This window comes from Elephantulus edwardii, unplaced genomic scaffold (assembly GCF_000299155.1).
Source record: "Elephantulus edwardii isolate Elephantulus edwardi_28Jun2011 unplaced genomic scaffold, EleEdw1.0 scaffold00301, whole genome shotgun sequence".
Taxonomy (NCBI): Eukaryota; Metazoa; Chordata; class Mammalia; order Macroscelidea; family Macroscelididae; genus Elephantulus; species Elephantulus edwardii.
The window spans coordinates 792,841-802,478 of NW_006400051.1; the positions used below are offsets into that span (position 1 = coordinate 792,841).

The following is a 9,638-nucleotide window of genomic DNA, read 5'->3' on the forward strand; positions in this document are numbered from 1 at the left end:
TCTAAGAAATGCTAGAGATAAAAACTTGGTCCTAAAAACTCAGTCCTACCTGAAGCTATTTGGGTCATTGTCATAGTTATTATTATTAGTTGCCATATGGTTGACTTTAAGACATACTAATCATATTAGAGAATATTGCATAATCATGCATAATTTTTATTATCTTTGATACCTTGGAGTTCATTGTTGAGATCAATGTGTATTCCGAGTATTTTTTAACCTCATAAGCTCAATTTAGAGCATTATAGCTGACAGTAAGTTTTAGTGATCTACACGATTTTCATTTGCCTCATGGGTAAGGAGTTGCACTGCCAACTCAAAGGTGGATTATTCAAATTCACCAGCTGCTTCACAAGAGAAAGAAGTTGAATCAGTTCAATCCATAACGACCCTCTAATGGAGTTTTGAGGCTGTAACTCTTAACAGGAGGAGAATGTCAAGAGTACCACTTATCTACATGTTGTTATTGTTATCTGCCATCAAGTCACCTGAAACTCATAGCAACCATATGTACAATAGCTCTGAAGCCTGCCCTCTCTTGAGCCAGTCTCACTGACTTTGAAACGTCTACCCCTATTGCACCAGTTACTGGGCTGATACATCTCATCAGGGTCTTTTTCTCCAGTGTTGTTCTTTCACCCTTCCAAGCATGATTTATTTCTCTAAGCATTGGTCCCTCCTAGCCACATACCCAAAGTACATGAAACATAGCTTCAAAGTCTTTGCCTCCAAGAAGAAACTTGGTTTCATTTCCTCCAATATAGACCTGTTTGTTCTCTTGGCAGTCCAAGGTATGTTCAACACTCATCTCCAAGACCACGACTCAAAGGCATCTGTTCTTGTGTCATCCTTAGTCATTGTCCAGCTCTCTGATGCATAGTAAGTAATTACAAAGATCAAGGCCTGGATTAGACATGTCTTAGACTCTAGACTGACATTGTTCTCCTCAGTACTCTGAAGAGGTTCCTGACATATTTTCCAAGTGCCATTCATCTTTAGATTTCCTCACTGTTGAAATCAAGATTGTGGAGCTGATCAAGCTGATCACAAAAAATTATTAATCTTTAGCTTTTGAATTGTGGTGTAGGATAAGAGTACTGAATATTCCATGGACTGTCAAAAGAGTAAGCAAGTCTGACTTAGATAAAATACAACCTGGATTCTCCTTAGAGGCAAGGATGATGAAACTGTCTCACAAACTTTGGGCATGTCATCAGAAGGGGCCAAGCCATGGAAAAAGACATCATGCTGGAAAAACAGAGGGTCAGAAGAGTAAAGGAAGACCCTCAACAAGATAAAATGAATAAGGTCAACTAGGACTCAGTTTTGACTCAACAACAATTAAGTTTAAGCCTGTTGTTGTTGTTATGTGCCATTGATTTGCTTGCAACTCATAGCAACCCTATGTACAAGAGCCCTAAACTCTGCTCTGTCCTGTGCAAATCGCACTGTCTCTGACACACCCATTCTGATTACCCCAGTCACTGAATCAATCCACCTCATAGAGGGCCTTCCCCTTCTGCGCTGTCCCTCCACCCTACCAAGCAGCATTATGGCAACCTCATGAGTTGTAGAGTCTTAAGACTACCAAAAGATGAATTACACTGGGAAAATCTGTCCGGGCATGCTCTTCGCCATTACTATTCTTCAGAGAGCTGGACAATGATTAAAGATGACAGAAAAAGACTCAATGGTTTAAAGTTGTAGTGCTTCTTCAATCATAAAGAAGGTAATGCTTGAACATACATGGACTGCCAAGAAAACAAGTCTTTCTTGGAGAGGGTGAAACCAAGTTTCTTCTTGGAGCTCTGTCCCACATATTTTGGGTACATGATCAGGAGGAACCAGTTCTTAGAGAAGGATATCATGCTCAGAAGGATGGAGGATGGTGCAGGATAGTAAGACTCTAGATGAGATTGACTATAACAGTAACTGGGGAAAGAGGTTTGGTGTGCCAGAATCAGTGAGACTGACTCAGAACAGGGCAGACTGCAGAGCTGCTGTACATAGAGTCACTATGGATCTCAGGCAACTTGGCAACACATAACAACAACAAGAAGCAGCCCATGGATTGATTGAAAAAGAACAAAAAGATATGTCTTGGAAAAAGTTCAGCCAGAGTACTCCTTGGAGGCAGGAATAGCATCCAGAGTGGTTGCCTAGCAAGCTTCATTTCACAGGCTTTGGGCATGTTGTTTGGAATATTTTTTCAAAGACATCATGTTTGGAAATGCAGACGACTCGGAGGATCATTGAATGTAGCAAGTGTGTCAGAGATAATGAGGGTGGCACAAGATAGGACAGAGCTCAGATTTGTTCTTCATATGTGTCAGTATAACTCATATTCAACTTAATTATACCTAACAACAACTTGTTTCAGAGTGGAGCTGTATTCAGTAGAGTTTAAACAGCTGTTGTCATTTACAAGTTACTGTTTTACCATTGAGTTGGAACCGACCTATAGATGATCCTCCAGTGAGTTTTCAGAGACAGTGAATTGCATAGGAGAAGATTGTCCTTCCTTTTCCTGCAAAGCTGTTGTTCTTGTTCTGTGCCATCAAGTCGCTTGCAACTCATAGTGACTCTATGTACAACAGCCCTAAACCCTACTGTATCTTGTGCCAATCTTATTGATTCTGACACACCACCACCCCCATTACACAGTCACTGAATCAATCCACTTCATTGAGGGTCTTCCTCTCTTGCACTTTCCCTCCACACTCCCAAGGACTGGCTCTTCCTTGCAACATGTCCAGAGTATATCAGAAGAAGCTTCAAAATCCTTTCCTCCAAGAATTAGCCTGGTCTCACCCTCTTTAGGGTTTGTTCTCCTAGATCTTAGATTCATCTTGAAATACAATGTTGTGAATGATAGAATAATATCCATACACATACAAGGAAGTCCAGTGAATACCACCAAAAATCACAGTCAAAGAGTAGGAAGTAGAAAATGTCTACCAACTTTTGCAGTCAGAAATTGATCAAACATGCAATCAAGATGTATTAATAATAACTGGTGCAAAAGTTGGAAACAAAGAAGTATCAGTAGTTTGGAAACATGAACTTGGTGACAGAAATGAAGCTAGAGATAGAATGATAGAATTTTGCACAACCAATGATTTATTCCTTACAAATATGCAATGTATAAATGCAGGCTATACACATGGATTTCACCTGATGTTATCCATACGAATCAGATTGATTAAATCTGTGGAAGGAATTGCTGGAGAAGTTGAATATCAGCTGTGAAAACTAGACCAGGTGCTGATTGTGGAACAGACTGTCAACTAACTACTTATATACAAGTTCAAGGTGAAGCTAAGGATAATTAAATAGAATCCATGGGAACCAAATGTTACCTTGAGTCTATCCCACCTGAATTTCAAAATCATCTCAGAAACTGATTTAAGGCCTTGAAAACTAGTGAGGGAAGCTGTGGGAGGTTGTCAAGAATATCATCCAGGAAGAATACAAAGGTCATTACAAAGACAGAGGAGGAAGAAAAGACCAAGATGGATGTCAGAAGAGATTTAAATATTGCACTGGATCAGTGTAGCCAGTCACTGCTTGTCTGCCAGCCCTGGAGAGTGGGCTCTAAGTTCCCACAGTGGCCCTCGCTCTGCTGCTCCGGAGGTGCTCTCAGCCGGGCAAAAGGTGTCCACCTGTCCAGTCATGGGCGAGGACGCTGCACAGGCTGAAAAACTCCAGCACCCGGGTTCTAACATGCGGCAGGAGAAGCTGTCGAACCCCAGCCCAGCACCCTCCTCCACGCCCAGCCCCAGCCTGAACCTGGGCAGCATGGAAGACGCCATCCGGGACAACTCACAGGTGAACGCCGTCACCGTGCTCACCCTCCTGGACAAGTTGGTGAACATGCTGGACGCCGTGCAGGAGAACCAACACAAAATGGAGCAGCGGCAAATCACCCTGGAGGGCTCTGTGAAGGGCATCCAGAAAGATCTCAACAAGCTCTCTCTAAGTACCAGGCCTCCACCAGCAACACAGTCAGCAAGCTTCTGGAAAAGTCTCTCAAGGTCAGTGCCCACACCTGGGCGGTTAAGGAGCACATGGAGCAGCAGAGCGCACAGGTGAAGCGGCTAGAGAGCAACCACGCCCCCAGCTCCTCAGACGCAACCATTTCAAAGTGCTCATCTTCCAGGAAGAAAATGAGATTCCTGCCAGCGTGTTTGCGAAGGAGCCCACCTCCAGCACCCTGGAAGGGAAGGAGGAGCCGGCAGCAGAGAACAAGTCCCTGGAGGAGACCCTGCACACGGTGGACCTCTCCTCCGAGGACGAGCTGCCCCACGATGAAGACGCTCTAGAAGACAGTGCCAATGAGAAGCTGGAGGAAAGCAGGGCAGAGAAAATAAAAAGATCCAGCCTCAAGAAAGTGGACAGCCTCAAGAAAGCGTTCTCGCACCAGAACATGGAGAAAAAGATGAACAAGCTGGGGACGAAGATCGTGTCTGTACAGAGGAGGGAGAAGATCAAGAAATCTCTCACTTCCAATCACCAGAAAATCTCGGGGAAAAGCTCCCCCTTCAAAGTTTCTCCGCTCAGTTTCGGGTGAAAGAAAGTCCGAGATGGAGAAAGCCCTACGGAAAATGAGACCAAATCAGAAGACACGGCAGGCATCGAGCAGATGCTGAACGACCACAAGGAGAGCTCGGTTGCAGAGGGGGTCTCGGAACCATCCCTGGTGGAAGAGAAGGGCGCAGAGGGGGAGGCTGAGAAGGGGGCCCTGCAGGGCAGGGACAGTAATGTCAACCTGACCATTGTAGAAGATGAAGAGGAGGCGGCCTTGGGATATGCACAGAAGACACATTATGAGGACAGCTACATGCAAACCCAGGAGGAGACAGAGCGGTCGGATAAGGAGGCCATGCAGCCGGCTGTGCTCCAGGTGGACCAGAAGGCCTAACCCCACAGCCTGCCTGGGCGGTGCTTTTAGATAAGAGGGTGACCAGTACTTAGAAACATGCCTGTACATCTCCGACAGGACCCACCCACTACCACGTTCTGCTCTGCACAGCAAGCATATATTACACAGCAGGAGCGCACTCCTGACAAAAATTTACTGTGAAATAACGTGGCCAGGGCTCACTTTTTGTAATGTGCTTTTGGTTGTATTTATGTATAATTCCTCCAAGTTTTACCAGGGAAAGGAAGTGGAACAGTGAAAAAATTCGAATCAAGTTGGCTTTGTTGGAAAACTGGAGGCTACTTAAGATACTAGTCATAAAATGTGATTCATTCTTTTGGGTTTGTTCCCCACCCCTACTCTTATTTTTTTGGTCATCCCATAAGCTTGCTAATCAATGCACCAGTAATATGTGGTTTCCATGCTAGCCTGTGAATCTAGTATTACTTAGTGTGTGATATGCAATATGCATGTGGTTTAAAAATTATAGAAAAAAGGAAAAAATTTAAAAAATAAATATTGCACTGGAGGCTAAGAAGCTCCTGCAAAGAAGCTGTTGAATTTTAGCTTGCTACCTTTGAGATTGAACCAAAGCAGACAACAAATTTACTATATAAGTGGATCACTTACAGGTTTTCTAAGGTGTCTCTGGGTAAATATTAACTGCAAATCTTTAGGATTAGTAACTGCACATTTAATAGTTAAAACCTCATTAGGATTCCTCTTATAAGAGATGTTTTTATTTGCTGCTGAGTTGATTCCAACTCATAATGATCCTAGAGGATGGAGTAGAGCTGCCTCATAGGATTTCTAAGACTATAGTTTTTACAAAAACATATTTTTAGATGTTTTCTCCCATGGAGAGTCTGGGGACTGAACTCTTACATTTTGGTTCGGCAGCCTTGAGGGCTGTTTTGTATAATATATACAATGTTTTATTTCAGATTACATATGTAATTTTAAAGATAGCCTGAATATTAATTTTAGCAGAACCTTTACAAATTGTAGAATTTCACTATAGTATTTTGTTGAGGGAGCTGTGGTGGCCTAGTGACAAGCTGAACTTCAATCCCAAAGGCATGCTATTGAAGGCTACCAGAAAGATAGCCTGAATACTACTTTTTACAGTACCTGTACAGATTATGGAATTTCACTACAGTTTAACAAATTAAATTACATGTAATTACTTTCAAGGATATTTCTCTTTATATTTATATTCTCCTTTTAACTCAATGAGTATTACATTTTAAATTGTTCCTGCAGAAGATTAATTTTACTTATTCTCCCTGATTACACCACTAAAAAAATAGAAGAACAATTACAATTAATGTCTCTGGAAAAGGTCCACTAGTAAGTTGTATCACTTTGCTCATTTTACATTTTTAACAACAGAACCAAATGAGTCTCTTTTTGGTGGGCATCAAATGATCTTAAAATATCATTTCATTAACACTCAGCCTCTGAGCATCAACATTTCTTGTAAGAGATAGTAGATGTATATATAAAAATATAATTCTTTTTATTAACATTTCTATGAACACTCAATATTTAACTCTCAATCTCAAAGTACTTAGAGCAAAATTTACTAAAATGCATAAAATTTATTGGATCATAAAAAGAATAGAAAGAGTAAATGACCTATAATACATTTTACATAAGACTTTCATTTATCAGAGTTCTACAGAAAAGATCTATTATACTCACACTAGGGTTTTCAATATAGTTTCATGTTTACCAAGGAACATTTAGATGGTTATGTTGTTGTTGTTGTTATGTGCCGTCGAGTCGCCTGCGACTCATAGCGACCCTATGTACAACAGCCCTAAACTCCACTCTGTCCTGTGCCAATCGCACTGTCTCTGACACTCTCATCCCAATTATCCCAGTCACTGAATCAATCCACCTCATAGAGGGCCTTCCTCTCCTGCGCCATCCCTCCACCCTCCCAAGCATGATGTCCCTCTCTAAGGACCGGTCTCTCCTCACAACATGTCCAAAGTAAGTTAGACGGAGCCTCAGAATCCTTGCCTCCAAGGAGCCACCTGGTTTAACCCTCTCCAGGACAAATCTGTTTGTTTTCCTAGCACTCCATGGTATTCTCAATACTCTTCTCCAGCACCACAGCTCAAAGGCATCAATACTCCTTCTATCCTCCTTGGTCATTGTCTAACTCTCTGATGCATAACAGGTAATTGAGAAGACCATGGCCTGTATCAGACGCACCTTAGTCTCCAGAGAGACACCACTGCTCTTCAGTACTTTGGAGAGGTCCCTAACAGCAGACTTTCCCATGGCAATGCGCCTTTTAATTTCCTGGCTGCTGGTGCTAAGACTGTTGACTATGGAGCCAAGCAAACTAAAGCTGTGTACAATCTCAATCTCTTCACCATCCATCCTGATGCTGCCAATTGGTCGAGTGGTGAGAATCTTTGTCTTCTTGACATTGAGCCTCAATCCATATTGTAGGCTGCAGTCCTTGACACTCTGCATCAGGCGCTTCAGGTCCTCCTCAGTTTCAGCAAGCAGGGTTGTGTCATCTGCATAACGCAGATTGTTGATAATTCGTCCACCAATCTTGACCCCACGTTTCTCCTCATAGAGCCCAGCCTTCCGGATAATCTGTTCTGCATATAGGTTAAAAAGGTATGGAGATAGGATGCATCCCTGGTGTACGCCCTTCCCAATTTTGAACCATGCAGTGTTCCCTTGCTTTGTTCTGACGACTGCCTCCTGGTCCAAGTATAAGTTTCGCATTAGAACGATCAAGTGTTCTGGGATTCCCATTCTTCTCAGAGTCAGCCATAGTTTGTTATGCTCTACACAGTCAAATGCCTTTGCATAGTCAATGAAACACAGATAGACATTCCTCTGGTATTCCCTGCTTTCAGCCAAGATCCATCTAACATCAGCTACAATATCTCTAGTACCACGACCCCTTCTGAAACCAGCCTGGACTTCTGGTAGTTCTCTGTTGATGTGCTGTTCCAGTCGTTTTTGGATAATTTTCAGTAAAATCTTGCTTGCATGTGAAATCAGTGAAATTGTTCTGTAGTTTCCCCATTCGGTTGGGTCGCCTTTCTTTGGGATAGGAACAAATATCGATCTCTTCCAGTCAGTTGGCCAAGTGGTCGTTCTCCAGATTTCTTGGCACAACTTGGTGAGCACATCCAGGGCAGCATCTGTTAGCTGAAATATGGCAATTGGTATACCTCTATTCCTGGAGCCTTATTTTTTGCCATGTCCTTCAAAGCAGCCTGAACTTCTTCTTTCATCAGCATAGGCTCTTGCTCATATGTTGTTTCATGAAATTCTTCTGTGTCTTCCAATTCCTTTCAATACAGTGACTCAGTATATTCCTTCCATCTTCTTTTAATACTTCCAGGATCATTTAACATTCTGCTGAAAGCATCCTTGATTATAGCAACTCGAGGTTTGAATTTGTTCTTCAGTTCCTTAAGCTTAAGATATGCTGAGCAAGTTCGGCCCTTTTGATTTTCTGAGTCCAACTCCTTGTACATTTCATTAAAATTTATCAAATTATGTTTCCTATGATATCCTTCCAATCTCCTCCCATGTGACTAACTGTCTCTGAAAATGTACGGGAGGGTCAGCTATGGGTTGGTTCCAACTCTGTGGTACCCAGTGTCTGTGGTACCCAATGTATGTGGTGACATACATTGAAGAGGATGGGATAAACTTTAGGGGGGGAAAAGGAATATATCTTAGGAAGTGTAACAGATTTTACTGGAAGATCTTTATGTTTTAATTCTCACCTAATGAGATTTTTAGTTCTTTAAAATGTGGCTCAATACAAACCCGGTTGCTCCTTGAAGATAAGTATTCTGAAATACTTTGGACATGTTGCAAGGTAGTCCCAGTCCTTGGAGAGGGACATCATACTTGGGAGGGGTGGGCTGGAGGGACAGCACAAGAGAAGAAAAGATTTGATGAAATGGATTGGTTCAGTGACTGGGGTAATGGAGGTAGACGTGTCAGAGACAATGAGATTTGCACAGGATAGAGCAGATTTTAGGGTTATTGTTCAAAGAAAGTGTTGCTATGAGTACGAAACAACTCTATGGCACATAACAACAAAAACAATGATAAGATTGTCTGATTCAAAATATCCCATACAAGTCCATCTCATTTTGCCAATACCTAGTATGTCATTATTTATATGTTCTATTACTTTTTTAACAATGTCTAATTTTCCTACCTTCATGTTTCTCACAGTCCACGTTTCAATCACTAGTGCCTGCTTAAAACGGTTTCTCCTCCTTTGTGTTTTCAGAGTTGAGGTCTCAGCCTCAGTTGCTTTATCTAATCGTCTACTGTAAGTGTGCTCTATTATACCTATAGTTTTTTGTTTTTCTTTTTTAAATTTTAATTTAGTTTGTTTATTTTTCATTTCAATGAACATCTACAGAGATTTTGGAATTCCTTTCATTCATTGTTGCACTTTTCTCCCTGCCTACCCCTCCCCCCCACCACCCAGTTCACTCCTCTTTTTCAAAAGAAAAATTCTCTCATTGGTACACAATCCCCCCGGACCTCCCCAAACCACACCCCTACCCCCAAATATAATCCACTCTACAACCCTCATTGCGTACTCCTACGATAAAAATAATGCCCTAAAATATAATACTTTCAGACTATTCTCTCCCCCATAGACTTTAATGCCATAAACATATTTCATCCAGTTTTTCTCAGTCTTACC

General features: G+C 41.9%; 1 pseudogene; it reads left to right on the forward strand.

Moving 5' to 3' along the window:
* The first annotated feature begins 3,672 nt into the window (after positions 1 to 3,672).
* LOC102847031 lies at positions 3,673 to 4,921 on the forward strand (annotated as a pseudogene).
* The last annotated feature ends 4,717 nt before the right edge of the window (positions 4,922 to 9,638 follow it).